The 19,268-nt window shown below is 42.3% G+C and overlaps 1 pseudogene; it reads left to right on the plus strand.

The window, feature by feature from the left end:
• Positions 1-19,268, plus strand: part of LOC125546807 — a 154,643-nt pseudogene that overhangs the window by 131,632 nt on the left and 3,743 nt on the right.

A 19,268-nucleotide genomic window follows, 5' to 3' on the forward strand; every position in this document is an offset into this window, starting at 1 on the left:
TTTTTTACTCCATTGTATTTATAGCCTATTGTTTGATAGGGTTTCTCGTGTCTCTCTCTCTCACCCTCTCCATATAAAAACAAGATGACAATCTCCACTCTATCTCTCTAATCATCGGTGGTCACAGATCCGGCGGAATCCCATCCGCTGCGGGAGGTGAGGAGGTGCAGCGTTGACGTTGTCGCTGTCGGTGATGGAGGAAGCCGATGTGCACCATCCTCTCGGAGCCGGCGCTGACACGGAGGAAGGTCCTCCGCGCCCTTGTTCGCTGCCGTCGTGTGGGCAGATCCCGCCTGCCCGCCTAAGCGACATCTCGCCCACCTGAGGTATAACTTCTTTTACTGGTCCAGCTCCCCAGGTCGCTGCATGAGGGTTTTCTTCTATGCGACTACTCCCCAGCTCCCCATGTACTTAGAGTAGCTAGTGTTCTTCGGCTGGTCCAACATCACCTACTATTATTGAGGAAATGCCACTCGAAAAGTTGTCCTGGTTATGCCTCAGTGGAGGTATACATGTTGTTTCGACAAAAAGTACATGGTGGTTGTGCGGTCATTGTCCATATGCTCCTATTGCTGCTGCTAATCTAATACTATCACTGTTTAAATGAAGAAATGCTTTTTTCTCAGGTATCATGGTTTAGTTCCCATCAAGATAATCAAGATGCTTCTGTTTGTTGGTGTACTTCTCATTAATTCTTATTGACAATTGAGATGTCGCTGTTAATCTTGTACCACTGACAAAACAAAGTAACAACACTATATCCCTTTTTTATATTTTTGCAAATAGCGATGTGTATATCCATACCCAGGCATGTCTTCCTCAATTTTAGTGGAATTGCACAAAATTGGATGGCCATTGTTGTTCCGCCTCACTGTCCTCTGCCACGTGGTTCTTCCTTCCTCGAGCTTGATTACTGAGAAGAAACATACCACGGTGAGGATTTGTCGAACTTCATAGGTGCCTCACCCAAACTTGATGCTAAATGGGTGATGCATCACCACGATGACCTATCGATGCTCATGGTTGCGCCTCATGGTTCCATCGGCTGGTGAAGCTAATCGATTTTCGACGAAAAACAAGTTGTCTTCCATTAGTGATCTTTGCTTGTTACCCACAAAGATGATATCCTTCATCAGCTCACCTTGGTTGCGTTGGAGACGCAGTCGTCTTCCACGTTGGTGCAATTTTATCACACAATTGACTATGAACCAAATGTTTCCTTGAAGAAGGATCGACGTTGGTACTAAGAGCATAAGTTTTGTATGATTTCTAAGCCTTCTCACAACTTTGTCTTCGGCTCCCCTGTAATTTTATTTGTTCGATTATTAACTTTGATTAAAAAATGGTGTGGACTAAAAACCAGGATGGACGTAGTAGCCCTCCATTTTTATTTACTCTGCACATTATATTTGACTGAAGTCAAACTTTGTAAAGTTTGACCAAGTTTAGGCCGAACACAACGAACCATAATTGTTGAGAGAGTGCAAACTGTACATACTCTCAAACCTTCCCAATAATTGAAATTAATATTCTTCATTTGTACACACCCTCACACGTTTCTGATAATTTGGCGCATGTGTGGTTGTTCACTTAAGGGAGGGTAGGGTACATCACGTGAAGGACAGGAAGTGCGACCAAGACGCGTGGATCGTTAGTTCATCGGAAGTAGTAGTTTTCTTCACTGGTACATTAATTGAAGAGTTTTGTTTCGTACTTACACAATTTAAAACGATTTTTATGGAGAGAATAATAAAACCACTCCGCTATATATTAGTATTATACACGAGTACTATATGGACGCAACTTCATTGACTTAGTGCACCTGCCTTTGTATGACAGGTGGGCCCAAAATGTGGTTGGCCAACCTATCATACAGCCAAAGGCAGGTGCAGTTAAGGCACCGGAGCTCAGTCCGTAATACAGTATATATGTAGTACACTATATAAGTTGGAGCCTCAGTGCTTGTTCTCTAGGGTTTGCACTCTCCACACTCTCGCTGCACTACATATATATATATACACGCTGGAGGCTCAGTGTTCCTTTGCTAGGGTTTGCTATATTCACAGTCTCTCATCCACTTCACCAGATCTAAACAAGACTGCGTTGTGGCCTCTGTCTCTCTCTCTCCCCTCACAACTGGTGAAGGAGGCGTTTGGATCCCGTCGCACCGGGAAGAGGAGGAGGTGCAACGTTCACTCTATGGCCTTCGGCGAGGGAGGCAATCCACTGCTCGCTGCGCTGTTCTCTTTCACCCAGCGCCTGTGCGGGAGGGCCACCGACCCCTTCTTCTTCGCTGCCGTACGTAGTGTGGGCAGATCTGGCCTCCCGCCACTCGCCTTGCCACATCCCGACAACCCTAAGGTAGAAGTTTCTTTGAAACCGTCATTGCTCTAGCTGCATGCGGATCTTTTTCGATTCTGTAGTCGAATCTAGGTCTTGGTTCAAAGAGGAAAGAAGGGTGCGGTGGGGTGGAACATGAATCTAGGACGTGGTTCAATGAGGAAAGGAGGGAGGGAAAGCAGTATAGACTGGCTATCCAGCCACTTTGTTGGTCGAAAAGGGAAAAAGGGGGTAACCCAATACACACATCTATAAGGAACCGATCTCTTTGTTGAAAAGGGAAAGAAACTGGGGGGTCGGGTAGTTTGTGCAGGACTAGACTTGTTTCCCTCACATAGGAAAAGGTTCAAAGAGAACAAATATGGGACCAACACAGATATGCTGCTTGGCTACATACTCCACATCACCCATTTATACATGTGGACGCACATGGTGCTGGCATGTCCCATGTCCCATGCAACTATTTTGCTGTTGTTAATCTAAGAATGCTATAGGAAAATTGAAGCAATGCCACTGTTAAAAGTAAATTACATTCTTAATGAATGTTGTTTTAAGAGAATGTCTCTGTTAATAGGAATCAATGCAACCGTTTTAGAAATGCTACTGTCCTACTTTGTTTTCCATCAAGATAAGTTAGATGCTTCTTTTTGTCGCCATTTGTTTCATCCTCCTTTATTGGCCAGTAATTGTTTCCTTTTTTGCCTCTGTTAAAAGAGGGATATCTATTCAACTTGTTGCTATAGCAAACTTAAATGTCACACCGGCGACTTTGCTTGATTTTAGTGCAACTACACAAAACGAGATTGGATTTCCTATTCGTGTTGGCAGATTCATATTTTATCTTTGTCGTCTCATGAAAGTTCAGTACAGGCCTTCATCCACATGATTGTGCAGTGTGCTTTGAGATGTTGTGCTACTTGTAGTGGTACTGTTTTAAATAAACATTGAATTGAAGCTACTGTATTGTTGTCTTTTCCCATTAAGTAGTGAACAAAAATGGGACCAACCCAGACATGATGCTTGTTGCTTTTTACAACAAACTCTGCATCACCCCCTTTATAAGTAGATGGAAGCACATGTTGTTGTTGTGCCCACTCTCCCCTGGAACTGTTTATGATTTTTGTTAATCTAATGCCGCTGGTAAAATTAAGCAATGCCACTCTCAGAATTAACTACTAAATCTTAGTTCAAAACTGCAACACTTGCTAGGGATTGGCGGGATTACTATTTTTGTGGCTGCATGTTTGATCCTCCTTTATTGGCCAGTAATTGGTTCCTTTTTGCCTATGTTAAAACAGGGATATCTATTCAACTTGTTGCTATTGTGACATTTTGCTTCGCTACGTGAAACACTTTTGTTTTAAGAATGTTTTGTGCAGTTCAACTTGAATGTCACACCGGCGACTTTGCTTAATTTTGGTGGAACTGCACAAAAGGAGATCATGGATTTTCATATATGTGTTGGGATTTCTTTCAAGTCCTCCTCGTGAGTTGTGTCAAATCTTGGTCAAGAAAGGTCAGTACCGACTTTCATCCACATGATGCTGCAGTGTGCTTTGAGATGTTGTGCTACCTGTATTGGTACTTTTTTGGATTAATATTGAATTGAAGCTATTGAACTGCTGTCTTTTACCATTAAGTGGGCAAAACTTGTTCCAATCTAGACATGTTGATTGTTGCTTTCTTACAACAAACTCTGCATCACCCTCTTTATAATAGATGGAAGCACATGGTGTTGTTGCGCCCACTCTCCCCTGGAACTGTTTATGCTTTTTCTTAATCTAATGCCGCTGGTAAAATTTAACAATGCCACTCTCAGAATTAACTACTCAACTGTTTTAAGAGGATTCCTCTGTTAATATGAATCAATTAAACCGTTTTAGAAATGCTACTGTCCTATACTTTGTTTTCCATCAAGATAAGGTAGATGCTTCTTTTTGTGGCCGCATGTTTCATCCTCATTTATTGGCATGTAATTGTTTCCTTTTTGTCTCTTAAAACAGGGATATCTATTCAACTTGTTGCTATAGTAAACTTAATGTCACATCGGCAACTTTGCTTGATTTCAGTGCAACTGCACAAAATGAGATTGCATTTCCTATTCATGTTGGCAGATTCGCATTTTATGTTGGTTGTCTTGTGAAAGGTCAGTACAGGCCTTCATCCACATGATTGTGTAGTGTGCTTTGAGATGTTGTGCTACTCGTATTGGTATTATTTCAAATAAATGATGAATTGAAGCTATTGTATTACTGTCTTTTCCCATTAAGTAGTGAACAAAAATGGGACCAACTCAGACATGATGCTTGTTGCTTTGTTACAACAAACTCTGCATCACCCCCTTTATAAGTAGATGGAAGCACCTGTTGTTGTTGCGCCCACTCTCCCCTGGGACCGTTTATGCTTTTTGTTAATCTAATGTGCAGGTAAAATTAAGCAATGCCACTCTCAGAATTAACTACTGAATCTTAGTTCAAAACCGCAACACTTGTTAGGGATTGGCGGGATTACCATTTTTGTGGCCACATGTTTCATCCTCCTTTATTGTCCAGTAATTGATTCCCTTTTTGCCTCTGTTAAAACAGGGATATCTATTCAACTTGTTGCTATTGCGACATTTTGCTTCGCTTAATTTTGGTGGAACTGCACAAAAGGAGACCGGATTTCCATATATGTGTTGAGATCTCTTTTAGCTCGTCCTCACGAGTTGTTTCAAATCTTGGTCTTGAAAGGTCAGTACCAACTTTCCTTAGAATTAACTACTGAATCTTAGTTCAAAACTGCAACTGATAGAGGCTAAGGTGTCCCGATGTTTCGATGAGATGGTGGCTGTCGTTTTCTGTGGGAGTCGACCTTGACGATCCGACTACGAACATGCGAGACGTCGCGCCTTAGCAATCGCTAAACCAACTTCCGAGGGTTATTGACCACGCCGGAGCACGATCAACCTGACCACGAGGGTCTGTTTCCTGCGAGCAAACGAAGAACAAGCAAGAAACTGAGATTGCAATCGGGATATTGCGAATATAAGATGAAAGCTTTATTGATCAAGGTGGGGTTCTGTGACGTCTTGGTCTGGTCGTTGGACACAAACGAAGTACGCGAAGTTGCAGCTATGGCGAACTTTTAATCTAAACAAAACCCAAAGTCTAAACGACGCCCTAAGGGCTGTATATATGGAGGAAGAGAGGGGAATTTCGTGGCCCTTGAGGGTGGGGTCCGAAACCAACCCTAACTCTTGTTTCCCCACACATACGGACTCTAAAACCCCACACATACGAACTCTAAAAATAGCCTATACTTAAGTATTTCGAAATTACATGGGCCTGGCCCATTAATAAGGTGACGCAGCACCTAGAATAGCCTATGGACGAATATTATGAAGTGGCATCTTGTATATTTCGTCCAAGGCTTCATGCACTCCTTATGGCGGCTTCAAAGTCCTGAAATCATCACTTGTAACTCCGTTCTTGATCCCCTTGCGCATACAATCAACTCCATTCGTGTTCTTGCTCCAATGTTCATCCTTCTCCAAGCTAGGACCTTCATTTGTAAGCAAAACAAATGTATCCAATTTAGGCAGCATCATAATCTCATGAACATTAGAATCATTACCAAGAAACGAAAGTACCTGGTAATTTAATTGGCGTGCGCGAGCTCTAGTAAGTGGTCCAGTATATGTAACAGTAGGGGCTGTGGGTGTAACAATGGTATTGATGTCCTCATCATCCTCCCCTTCTTGAAATGAAGTCGTCCTCGACGGAAGCGCATCTTCCTCACCCAAATAAGGCTTCAAATCTGCAATGTTAAAAGTGGGACTAACCCCAAAATCTACAGGTAGCTCAAGTTTATATGCATTATCATTTATTTTCTCTAACACCTTAAAAGGACCATCAGCACGTGGCATTAGCTTTGATTTGCGCAGATTAGGAAATCTATCTTTACGCAAATGTAACCAAACAAGATCTCCAGGCGCAAACACAACATGTTTTCTACCCTTATCTCCAGCAAGTTTATATTTAGCATTCATACGCTCAATGTTTTCCTTAGTTAACTCATGCATTTTTAAAATCAATTCAGAACGTTCTTTAGCATCAAAATTAACCTTCTCTGAAGATGGAAGAGGCAACAAATCAATAGGTGCACGAGGTAGGAAACCATACACAATTTCAAAAGGGCACATCTTAGTAGTAGAATGCAATGAGCGATTATAAGCAAATTCAATATGAGGCAAGCATTCTTCCCACATTTTCTTGTTATTCTTCAAAACAGCCCTAAGCATAGTAGACAATGTTCTATTGACTACTTCAGTTTGTCCATCAGTTTGGGTGTGACAAGTAGTACTAAAAAGCAGTTTAGTCCCCAACTTAGCCCATAAACATCTCCAAAAGTGGCTAAGAAATTTAGTATCACGATCTGAAACAATAGTATTTGGCACACCATGCAAGCGAATAATTTCACGAAAGAACAAATCAGCAACATTAACAGCATCATCGCTTTTATGACATGGTATAAAGTGTGCCATTTTCGAGAACCTATCACGACAACAAATATGCTATCCCTCCCCTTCTTTGTTCGAGGTAAACCTAAAACAAAGTCCATAGATATATCCTCCAAGGAACACTAGGTACAGGCAAAGGCATATATAAACCATGAGGATTGAGTCGTGACTTAGCTTTTTGACATGTAGTCAGCGAGCAACAAAACGCTCAACATCCCGTCTCATCTTTGGCCAAAAGAAATGTGTAGCAAGTATATCCTCCATCTTCTTGACGCCAAAGTGTCCCATTAATCCTCCTCCATGCTACAACAACAAAAGACGAACGGAGCTAGCTGGAATGCATAGCTTGTTAGCACGAAACACAAATCCATCATTAAGAACGAACTTGTTCCAAGTTCTCCCTTCCTTACAATTCTGCAATACATCTTTAAATTCAGCATCATGCACATATTGATCTTTGATGGTCTCCAAACCAAATATTTTAAAGTCAAGTTGTGAAAGCATAGTATAACGACGAGACAATGCATCAGCAATAACATTTTCTTTACCCTTCTTGTGTTTAATGACATAAGGGAAAGTCTCAATGAATTCAACCCATTTAGCATGTCTACGGTTCAGTTTTGCTTGACTTTTAATGTGTTTCAAAGATTCATGATCAGAATGTATAACAAATTCCTTGGGCCATAAATAATGTTGCCATGTTTCTAATGGTCCGAACAAGAGCATATAATTCTTTGTCATAAGTAGATAGTTCAGACTAGGCCCACTCAATTTTTTCAGAAAAGTATGCACAGGTTAATAGTCTCCATCCTGTTTGATAGAGGCTAAGGTGTCCCGATGTTTCGATGAGATGGTGGCTATCGTTTTCTGTGGAGTCGACCTTGACGATCCGACTACGAACGTGCGAGACGTCGCGCCTTAGCAATCGCTAAACCAACTTCCGAGGGTTATTGACCACGCCGGAGCACGATCAACCTGACCACGAGGGTCTGTTTCCTGCGAGCAAACGAAGAACAAGCAAGAAACTGAGATTGCAATCTGGATATTGCGAATATAAGATGAAAGCTTTATTGATCAAGGTGGGGTTCTGTGACGTCTTGGTCTGGTCGTTGGACACAAACGAAGTACGCGAAGTTGCAGCTATGGCGAACTTTTAATCTAAACAAAACCCAAAGTCTAAACGACGCCCTAAGGGCTGTATATATGGAGGAAGAGGGGAATTTCGTGGCCCTTGAGGGTGGGGTCCGAAACCAACCCTAACTCTTGTTTCCCCACACATACGGACTCTAAAAATAGCCTATACTTAAGTATTTCGAAATTACATGGGCCTGGCCCATTAATAAGGTGACGCAGCACCTAGAATAGCCTATGGACGAATATTATGAAGTGGCATCTTGTATATTTCGTCCAAGGCTTCATGCACTCCTTATGGCGGCTTCAAAGTCCTGAAATCATCACTTGTAACTCCGTTCTTGATCCCCTTGCGCATGCCATCAACTCCATGCGTGTTCTTGCTCCAATGTTCATCCTTCTCCAAGCTAGGCCCTTCATTTGTAAGCAAAACAAATGTATCCAATTTAGGCAGCATCATAATCTCATGAACATTAGAATCATTACCAAGAAACGAAAGTACCTGGTAATTTAATTGGCGTGCGCGAGCTCTAGTAATTGGTCCAGTATATGTAACAGTAGGGGCTGTGGGTGTAACAATGGTATTGATGTCCTCATCATCAAACAACTTGTTGAGGATTTGGGGGAGTACCTTAGTGTTAGGCTGTAACGTGCGTTCCGGCATCTTAACAAACATGGTATGTTCAATAATGTCTCTTAATTATATATCAGTTATAGTGTATCTCTCTACAGCCTATCCTTGCTTTGTAGTCTTTTTCTACCATGTTATACCAAGGTTCTTGTTAGGATAGATGATGTCCTATTGTTAAGATGTAATTCTGTATGAATTCAGTCACATTGTTTTAGGAATGGTACTTTTCTGCTTTGTCGTTCTTTATACATGTTGAAACAAGGCATTGTTAAGATAATGTCTCAGTTAATATGAATGAATCACACTGATTGAGAATTGCTACTCTCCTGCTTTGTTTCCCATTAAGATAAGGTAGATCAGTAGATGTTTTTCTTCTGGGAGTACAAGTCATCAACCGTTATTTCTCAGTAATTGTTTCCCTTATACCTATTGTTGCTTACAGGGATATCAAAATTAAAGCTCGGTTTTTATTCGACTTTGATTTTAGTTGAACTGCACAAAAGGAGCCAATGTGTCTAAGGCAAACTGCTGCATTAGTGGGTCCAGTTGGTCTTACCACTTTGCAGAAAGAAGCAGTCACTGTTTGCGCTACATTACACAAGGAATGATCGAGAAGCTTTACAGAGTATTAGTAGACGCTGGTGACATGACTAGTCTGCAGAGAGCATAGGAAACTCTACAACACGTGGAGTGCACTGGGCAAAAAGTGCCCAAACAAGTACAGAGAAGCCAGGCACATAGGACTCCAAATCTGTCAATGTCATTCTAAGCAACAATGATGGGGCATCTGGGTATGGTAATCTGTTTACCGTACTTTCAGTTTGTTAGTCCACCGATTGGTGGGTTGACACTGGGGCCAATATTCATGTGTGTGCTGATGTGTCTTTGTTTTCTGGCAGCAGCATATAAATACGAAATCCACAGGGATGCTCAGCTTGATTTTAGTGGAACTGCACAAAATGTTCAGATGGTTTGTGTCCTCCATAATACTTCATCATGCACAATACATCGAATGGTTCTCTAATCATTCGTCGTCACCTTGAGCCACCGGACTATATGTTTGAATGGTTGCCAGCGTCGGCCATTAAGAAGGGTAAGAAGAAAGACAAAAAGAGAGATGGCTGCTTTACTTGTGGTTCGGAGGAACACTGGGCAAACAAGTGCCCAACAAGTACCAAGAAGCCAGGACAGACTCCAAGTCTGTCAATGTCACTCTAAGCAACAATGATGGGGCATCTGGGTATGGTAATCTGTTTACCGTACTTTCAGTTTGTTAGTCCGATTGGTGGGTTCACGCAGGTGATGGTGTGACTCCATACTTGTTTTCCTGGCAGCAATATTCAATCTGTGTGCTGGTACCTCTGTTCTTTGCCTTTTCGCGTATGGGATGGGGAAATGCGGTTCGACATATAATAGAATTTATCAACCCTTTCGTAACACTAAACCGCAACACACCGTAAAACGAGGCATGGTGGAAGCTAGCCAAGGATGCTCAAGCTTGATTAAGTGAACTCCACAACATGTTCAGAATGGTTCCGGTTCCTCATAATAGCTTCATCATTGGACAAAATACGACATCCGGTAGGTCCGAATTGTTCCTCTATATCCATCATGCCCCACATTGGTCCGTAGGGGCAACATTTGGGAGGCTCGTCCTAGTATCCCCTAGGCAGTTGACAATATGATGAGATAGACCCAAACGGCCCGTTCCACAATCAAGGCATTACATCTTTTGAAATGGGGAGAGAGCGTGAGAGTGGTGAGTGATCGATGTGAATGTCTCTCAGCTCTAGAGCAGAGAGCTTGGAATATATAGGAAGTGAGAGAAATCTCGATCGTCCAATTTTGCGCTCTATGCGATCGTAAAGGGCTTGCAGAGACATGCGCACTTCGCGGTCAACTTTTTATGAGGGAGCTTAGAGCAATGATCTCGCCGTGCGTTGTGTGAGTGAGCACCAGAGTCGATACGTCGATTGTAATACACCTATAAGTTTACAGGCTGTCTTTGATGTAGGTCAGAGATTCAGAGACGTTTGCATTTCTGTTGGCAGACTATTATATGCTAGGATCATGAACTAGTCTTTATGAAACGCGGTAGGTATTTAAGAGTTTTGTTTTGACGATGATTGTACTCAAGACGAGGCGTTACGTGCTGAGTTGGATCAGCGCGGTAAGATTGTAGATGTACCTTTGAGATAGTTAGTGTCATTAGATAGCGCAGCTTTAAGGTTTCGCCTGCATGTGTGCATTCGAGATTATGAGTGAGCTATCTTCGATTACTTCTGGATGAGTCTGACTTATTATAGCCTGACGTGTTCCATCAACTAGCGGATACGTAGTTTGAGCCTGAAGACGTGAGGCTGCCTTTGCATGCTAATGATGGTTCATAGTCATAGCGTTCTGCAGGGTTCTGTGACTAGTAACTGTCGCGTCGGATCTGACACACTGAGCTTCAGCAGAGAGGTATGAATATTGTGGGTCTGTACGCACCTTAAGCGAAGGCCATAAACGAAGATACTATAAAATTAATTACCTGTGACACTGAATGAATTTGCAATCTGGATATTGTGAATATAAGATGAAAGCTTTATTGATCAAGGTGGGGTTCTGTGACGCCTTTGTCTGGTCGTTGAACACAAACGAAGTATGCGAAGTTGCAGCTATGGCGAGCTTTAATCTAAACAAAAGCCAAAGTCTAAACGATGCCCTAAGGGTTGTATATATGGAGGAGAGAGGGGAAATTTTGTGGCCCTTGGTGGAGGGGTCCGAAACCAACCCTAACTCTTGTTTCCCCACACATACAGACTCTAAAAACAGCCTATACTTAAGTACTTCGAAAGTACATGGGCCTGGCCAAATAATAAGGTGACGCAGCACCTAGAATAGCCTTTGGACGAAAGTTATGAAGTGGCATCTTGTATATTTTGCCCAAGGCTTCATGCACTCGTTATGGTGGCTTCAAAGTCCTGGAATCATCACTTGTAACTCCGTTGTTGTTCCCCTTGCGCATGCCATCATCTCCATGCTTAAACTTGCTCCAAGGTTCATCTTTCTTGTCCAAGCTAGGCCCTTCATTTGTAAGCAAAACAAATATATCCAATTTAGGCAACATCATATTCTTATGAACATTAGAATCGCTACCAAGAAACGAAAGTACTTGATAATTCAATTGGCATGCGCGAGCTCTAGTAATTGGTCCAATATGTATAACAGCAGGGGCTGCGGGTGTAACAATGGTATTGATGTCCTCATCATCCTCCCCTTCTTGAAATGAAGTCGTCCTCGATGAAAGCTCATCTTCCTCACCCAAATAAGGCTTCAAATCTGCAATGTTAAAAGTGGGACTAACCCCAAAATCTGCAGGCAGCTGAAGTTTATATGCATTATCATTTATTTTCTCTAACACCTTAAAAGGACCATCAGCACGTGGCATTAGCTTTGATTTGCGCAAATTAGGAAATATATCATTACGCAAATGTAACCAAACAAGATCTCCAGGTGCAAACACAACATGTTTTCTACCCTTATCTCCAGCAAGTTTATATTTAGCATTCATACGCTCAATGTTTTCCTTAGTTAACTCATGCATTTTTAAAATCAATTCAGCATGTTCTTTAGCATCAAAATTAACCTTCTCCGAAGATGGAAGAGGCAACAAATCAATAGGTGCACGAGGTAGGAAACCATACACAATTTCAAAAGGGCACATCTTAGTAGTAGAATGCAACCATACACAATTTCAAAAGGGCACATCTTAGTAGTAGAATGCAATGAACGGTTATAAGCAAATTCAATATGAGGCAAGCATTCTTCCCACATTTTCTTATTATTCTTCAAAACAGCCCTAAGCATAGTAGACAATGTTCTATTGACTACTTCAGTTTGTCCATCAGTTTGGGGGTGACAAGTAGTACTAAAAAGTAGTTTAGTCCCCAACTTAGCCCATAAACATCTCCAAAAGTGGCTAAGAAATTTAGTATCACGATCTGAAACTATAGTATTAGGCACACCATGCAAGAGAATAATTTCACGAAAGAACAAATCAGCATCATTAACAGCATCATCGCTTTTATGACATGGTATAAAGTGTGCCATTTTCGAGAACCTATCCTTGACAACAAATATGCTATCCCTCCCCTTCTTTGTTTGAGGTAAACCTAAAACAAAGTCCATAGATATATCCTCCCAATGAACACTAGGTACAGGCAAAGGCATATATAAACCATGAGGATTGAGTCGTGACTTAGCTTTTTTGACATGTAGTGTAGCGAGCAACAAAACGCTCAACATCCCGTCTCATCTTTGGCCAAAAGAAATGTGTAGCAAGTATATCCTCCGTCTTCTTGACGCCAAAGTGTCCCATTAATCCTCCTCCATGGGCTTCCTGCAACAACAAAAGACGAACGGAGCTAGCTGGAATCCATAGCTTGTTAGCACGAAACACAGATCCATCGTTAAGAACGAACCTGTTCCAAGTTCTCCCTTCCTTACAATTCTGCAATACATCTTTAAATTCAGCATCATGCACATATCTATCTTTGATGGTCTCCAAACCAAATATTTTAAAGTCAAGTTGTGGAAGCATAGTATAACGACGAGACAATGCATCAACCAATAACATTTTCTTTACCCTTCTTGTGTTTAATGACATAAGGGAAAGTCTCAATGAATTCAACCCATTTAGCATGTCTACGGTTCAGTTTTGCTTGACTTTTAATGTGTTTCAAAGATTCATGATCAGAATGTATAACAAATTCCTTGGGCCATAAATAATGTTGCCATGTTTCTAAGGTCCGAACAAGAGCATATAATTCTTTATCATAAGTAGAATAGTTCAGACTAGGCCCACTCAATTTTTCAGAAAAGTATGCAACAGGTTTTCCATCTTGTAATAACACACCTCCTAATCCAATTCCACTAGCATCACATTCAAGCTCAAAAGTCTTATTGAAATTAGGAAGTTGGAGTAAAGGAGCATGTGTCAACTTATCTTTCAATACCGTGAAGGCTTCTTCCTGTGCGACACCCCAAACAAAAGGCACATCCTTCTTTGTAAGCTCGTTGAGAGGTGCAGCAATGGTGCTGAAATCTCTCACAAAACGCCTATAGAAACCAGCGAGGCCAAGGAAACTCCTCACTTGTGTGACCGTTTTGGGCTGCGGCCAACTCTCAATAGCTTCAATCTTGGCTTTATCAACTTCAATTCCCTGTGGAGTAACAACATAGCCAAGAAAAGATACTCGGTCGGTGCAAAAGGTGCACTTTCCAAGGTTTCCAAACAAACGTGCATCACGTAGAGCAATAAAAACAGCACGTAAATGTTCCAAATGTTCCTCCAAAGATTTGCTATAAATCAATATGTCATCAAAGTAAACTACCACAAATCGTCCAATGAAAGCACGTAAAACTTCGTTCATTAACCTCATGAAAGTACTAGGTGCATTAGTTAACCCAAAAGGCATGACTAACCACTCATATAATCCAAACTTAGTTTTAAATGCTATTTTCCATTCATCACCCAATTTCATACGAATTTGATGGTATCCACTACGCAAATCAACTTTGGAGAATATTGTAGAGCCACTCAATTCATCAAGCATATCATCTAGCCTAGGAATAGGATGACGATAACGAATAGTAATATTATTAATGCCTCTACAATCAACGCACATACGCGACGTACCATCCTTTTTCGGCACTAAAATGATAGGAACAGCACAAGGACTAAGGGATTCGCGTATATAACCTTTGTCGAGCAATTCTTGTACTTGATGCATAATCTCCTTCGTCTCCTCTGGATTGGTACGGTATGGTGCACGGTTGGGTAGCGAAGCACCGGGAATTAAGTCAATTTGATGCTCAATCCCTCGAATAGGTCGTAATCCCGGTGGCACGTCTTGTGGAAAGACGTCAGCGAACTCCTGCAAAATGTTAGTGACAGCAGGGGGCAAAGAGGAAGGCACGTCCTCGAATGAAAATAATGCCTCTTTGCACACAAAAGCATAGCAAACAGATTTGCTGAAATCTAGCTCATCAATATCAGATTTGGTGGCAAGTAAACATGCACTTTTCAATTTAATTTCAGAAACAACAGTAGATGGTTTATTATTAGGCTTCATTTGGTGCTCAAATTCTTTTGCCACAATCTGATTTTCACTCTTATTTGTCTCCTGTTTTTCTTTATTAGCTCTATTAATATCATCTTTCAAAATGGAATCAGGAGTCATAGGAAGCAAAGTAATATTTTTATCGTTATGAACAAGAGTATACTGATTGTTTCTACCATGGTGTACAGAATTTTTATCAAATTGCCATGGTCTACCAAGTAATAAGGAACATGCTTGCATAGGTACCACATCACAATCAACATAATCAGCATATGTAGAGATACTAAAATGCACACGAACAGTACGTGTTACCTTAACCTTGCCGCTGTTGTTGAACCATTGGATGTAGTAAGGATGTGGATGTGGTCTTGTGGTGAGAGATAGCTTCTCCACCATCTCCATGCTAGCCAAGTTATTGCAGCTCCCTCCATCTATGATCACGCGAACAGAACGTTCCTTCACAACTCCCTTTGTATGGAACAAATTATGCCTCTGATTTTGCTCAGCTTGTGTAACCTGCACACTCAAAACACGTTGAGCAACTAAACATTCATACCTGTCAGCATCTTCAGGAGCCATGTATTGCGTATCATGATCAGAATCGTCTCCACCGTGTTCGTCACGTGTAATAAGAGCCAAAGTCTCCTCATCATAGTCACTAGCGGACTCATACCCACCATCCTCAGTAACAATCATCACACGCTTAGATGGGCATTCTCTCGCATAATGACCTCCACCCTTGCAATGTCGACAAATAATATCATGTGTTTGCCCTGTTGATGCCATGGATGAAGAAGAGCTCTTTGCAGGCCCAGAAGGTGTGCTCTTGGCAGATAGTGGTGATTGTGCCTGCTTGATTGTATCACGGTTGGAGGTGGTAGCCGACGGAGGCGCCGGTGTAGCAGAACGTGTGGAAGTAGATGATGCACGTGGTGTCCATGATGAAGGTCGACCTGCAGAAAAGTTAGTCCGCGCCAATGCCTGTCGATCCTGCACTTCACGTTCAGCTTTACAAGCAAGATGGAATAAACGAGTGATATTAGTATAATCCTTATACTCTAGAATCGTCTGAATCTCTCTATTTAATCCACCCATAAAACGTGCAAGCATAGCTTCATTCTCCTCAACAATACCACATCTAATCATGCCAGTTTGTAATTCCTGATAATATTCTTCTATAGAATTTTTTCCCTGTCTTAAGCGCTGCAATTTTTGAAGTAATTCACGTTGATAATATGGTGGAACCCAACGAGTACGCATAGCAGTTTTCAAAGCAGCCCAAGTAGCCGGAATAGGATATAATCTACAATGCTCAGACCACCAAACACATGCAAAACTAGTGAAAGCACAAACAGCAGCAGGAACACGTCTCTCCTCGGGATATTGTAAACATGTAAATCGTTGTTCAGTTTCTAACTCCCAAGTAAGATATATATCAAGACCATATCTACCCTCAAATGGTGGAATATTCAATTTTAGTTTAGGGAGATGGTCATGATCTCGTACCTGAGGGTGAGCCCTACCATTGCCATTATTTGCATGTGGACGACTTGGTGGTTGCTGTGCTGTTGGTGGCACGTAGTTCTGATTTTGATCAACCTCATCCTCATAATCTCCCACATAAGCATCCTCCTCCACATCAGCAGTAGGAGCCACAGAAGTATCAACAGCAGCACCAGCAGTTTGGCCCGACTGAAGAGGGACACGGCTCGCTCGGCGGAGGGCTGTTTCCCGACGTGGAGGTAGTCGGTGTTGTTGCTGTTGTTGCAGAGGTGCGGCAGGAGCAGCCGGTGGTGGTGGTGGAAAACGCGAAAGCAATTCAGCAAACTTGTTATCGAGCTTTGTTTCAAACGTCTTCTCCATGCCATCTATCTTCTCCATGGCCTCTTCAAATCTGTTTATCACATCTTGCACCTGTCCATTCATCATTTGCTGAAACGTATCATGAAGCTCCTTGTTCGTCAAGTTCTCCCAGTCAGTCTCGTCGGCTTGTGATCCTGGCATGGTTAGCAGCAATAGAAACACACAAGAATATGATCCTACAGACTACTAACAAGTGGTGGTGGTGGCGGGTGTCACAAATCCGTCAAGCAAATCTCAAATTCTTACCAGTTCTTACCCAGCAGCAGGCGGTGATCGGCAACCGTTGTAGTCAAAAACTCTCAAAAGCTTGGATAGAGCGATTGCCAGGGAGAGTCAAACGCACGACGTAGATGTATGTGGAGCTGGGAAGGCTTATAGTATGGTAGCAAAAAGGGTCAGCAATAATCAATTCAGAGATGCAAAGTTGAATAAACGCTCAACGACGGTACTGTGCTGGTCCTAGGCTAGACCGTGCTAGAGACGCGAGCCTAGAACACTAACAAAATCACGGCGCTGCACGTAAATAAGGGAAAAGCACACTCTGGAACTTTTTTTTTTCTCTTTTTTTTGCGCTCCTTTTTTTTGCGCTCCTCTTTTTTTTGCGAAAAATCACTATAATGGCGAGTGTCTCAAAACTCTTCCCTCGTCAAACTGATAGGATGGGCACGAAAAAAAAATTCACTTTTTTTTTCAGAAATCAGGGCAGCGACGACGAAAAAGTGCGACAAAAAATCACTATGATGGCACGTGGCTCAAAAGACTCAGAAAAGCCTAAAAATAGGATAGGGAAAAAAAATTTGCCCGTGAAAATTTTGGCCTAAAAACTGCCCGGGGGTCTCCAGACTCTTTTTTTTCCGAGACCTACGCAGGCAAGGAAACACGACTCGGAATTTAGATTGATCTCAAGAACAAACCTAATATGAGAAGAACTCGGATTGGTGGTGGATATATGGTTGTGGTATATGGCAGCGGTGGTGGTATATGGTAGCGGTGGTGGTATATGGATAGAGATTGGTGGTGGTATATGGATACGGATTGGTAGTGGTATATGGATATGGATTCAGAGCGGTGGCGGATAAGCAAAAGTGGTAGATGGGCGATGATGATGGTGCGGCGGCGGCGTGACAACTTATGACCAGAACTCGAAACTCTAAAAGACTAGACTCTAAGACCAGCAACTTGACACGACGATGCAACCGCAAATTCAACAAAGCAAAAACCCTAAAAAGATTATGCAAAGGCTCAGATTGGTTCGGATATGATGAACTAACCCTAATTTTTTTTGTGTGGCTTTTTTTTCGTGGACTGTAGGTATGAAGAACAGACTCGATCTAATCTACGAAAAACTTTAAAAATCTCACCGAGCAACCTGGAAATCTGATACCACTTGATAGAGGCTAGGTGTCCCGATGTTTCGATGAGATGGTGGCTATCGTTTTCTGTGGGAGTCGACCTTGACGATCCGACTACGAACGTGCGAGACGTCGCGCCTTAGCAATCGCTAAACCAACTTCCGAGGGTTATTGACCACGCCGGAGCACGATCAACCTGACCACGAGGGTCTGTTTCCTGCGAGCAAACGAAGAACAAGCAAGAAACTGAGATTGCAATCTGGATATTGCGAATATAAGATGAAAGCTTTATTGATCAAGGTGGGGTTCTGTGACGCCTTGGTCTGGTCGTTGAACACAAACGAAGTACGCGAAGTTGCAGCTATGGCAAACTTTTAATCTAAACAAAACCCAAAGTCTAAATGACGCCCTAAGGGCTGTATATATGGAGGAAGAGGGGGGGATTTCGTGGCCCTTCAGGGTGGGGTCCGAAACCAACCCTAACTCTTGTTTCCCCACACATACGGACTCTAAAAATAGCCTATACTTAAGTATTTCGAAATTACATGGGCCTGGCCCATTAATAAGGTGACGCGGCACCCAGAATAGCCTATGGACGAATATTATGAAGTGGCATCTTGTATATTTCGTCCATGGCTTCATGCACTCCTTATGGCGGCTTCAAAGTCCTGAAATCATCACTTGTAACTCCGTTCTTGATCCCCTTGCGCATGCCATCAACTCCATGCGTGTTCTTGCTCCAATGTTCATCCTTCTCCAAGCTAGGCCCTTCATTTGTAAGCAAAACAAATGTATCCAATTTAGGCAGCATCATAATCTCATGAACATTAGAATCATTACCAAGAAACGAAAGTACCTGGTAATTTAATTGGCGTGCGCGAGCTCTAGTAATTGGTCCAGTATATGTAACAGTAGGGGCTGTGGGTGTAACAATGGTATTGATGTCCTCATCATGGATTCATAAGTAACCTTCGGATACGCCAAGCTTGAGTAGATGGATACAACAAGTTCCTCTCCGAACGTGTACAACCACACCCTGTGATGTGTCGATTACCTTTACCGACGTCCTCGAACATCTATAGAATGTGTACGACTACCGTCGACCTCGAAGACCCGTGAACGACTACTTCCCACGATGCCCTATGAACGACTACTTCCACTACCGTCGCGAGAATGACTACTTCCCTCGACGAACTCGTTCCGCCTTGTTCGATGCACGCTTCAAAGGTATAATGTCAAGATGACCACCGTGGACGAATGTTGTGTAATGTATGAGATGAACCCCGTGTTTGCACCATGCCCATTTGTTTCATGCATGTCCCTCATTTGCCATGCCACCGACA

This window comes from Triticum urartu, chromosome 3, assembly GCF_003073215.2.
Source record: "Triticum urartu cultivar G1812 chromosome 3, Tu2.1, whole genome shotgun sequence".
Lineage (NCBI taxonomy): Eukaryota > Viridiplantae > Streptophyta > Magnoliopsida > Poales > Poaceae > Triticum > Triticum urartu.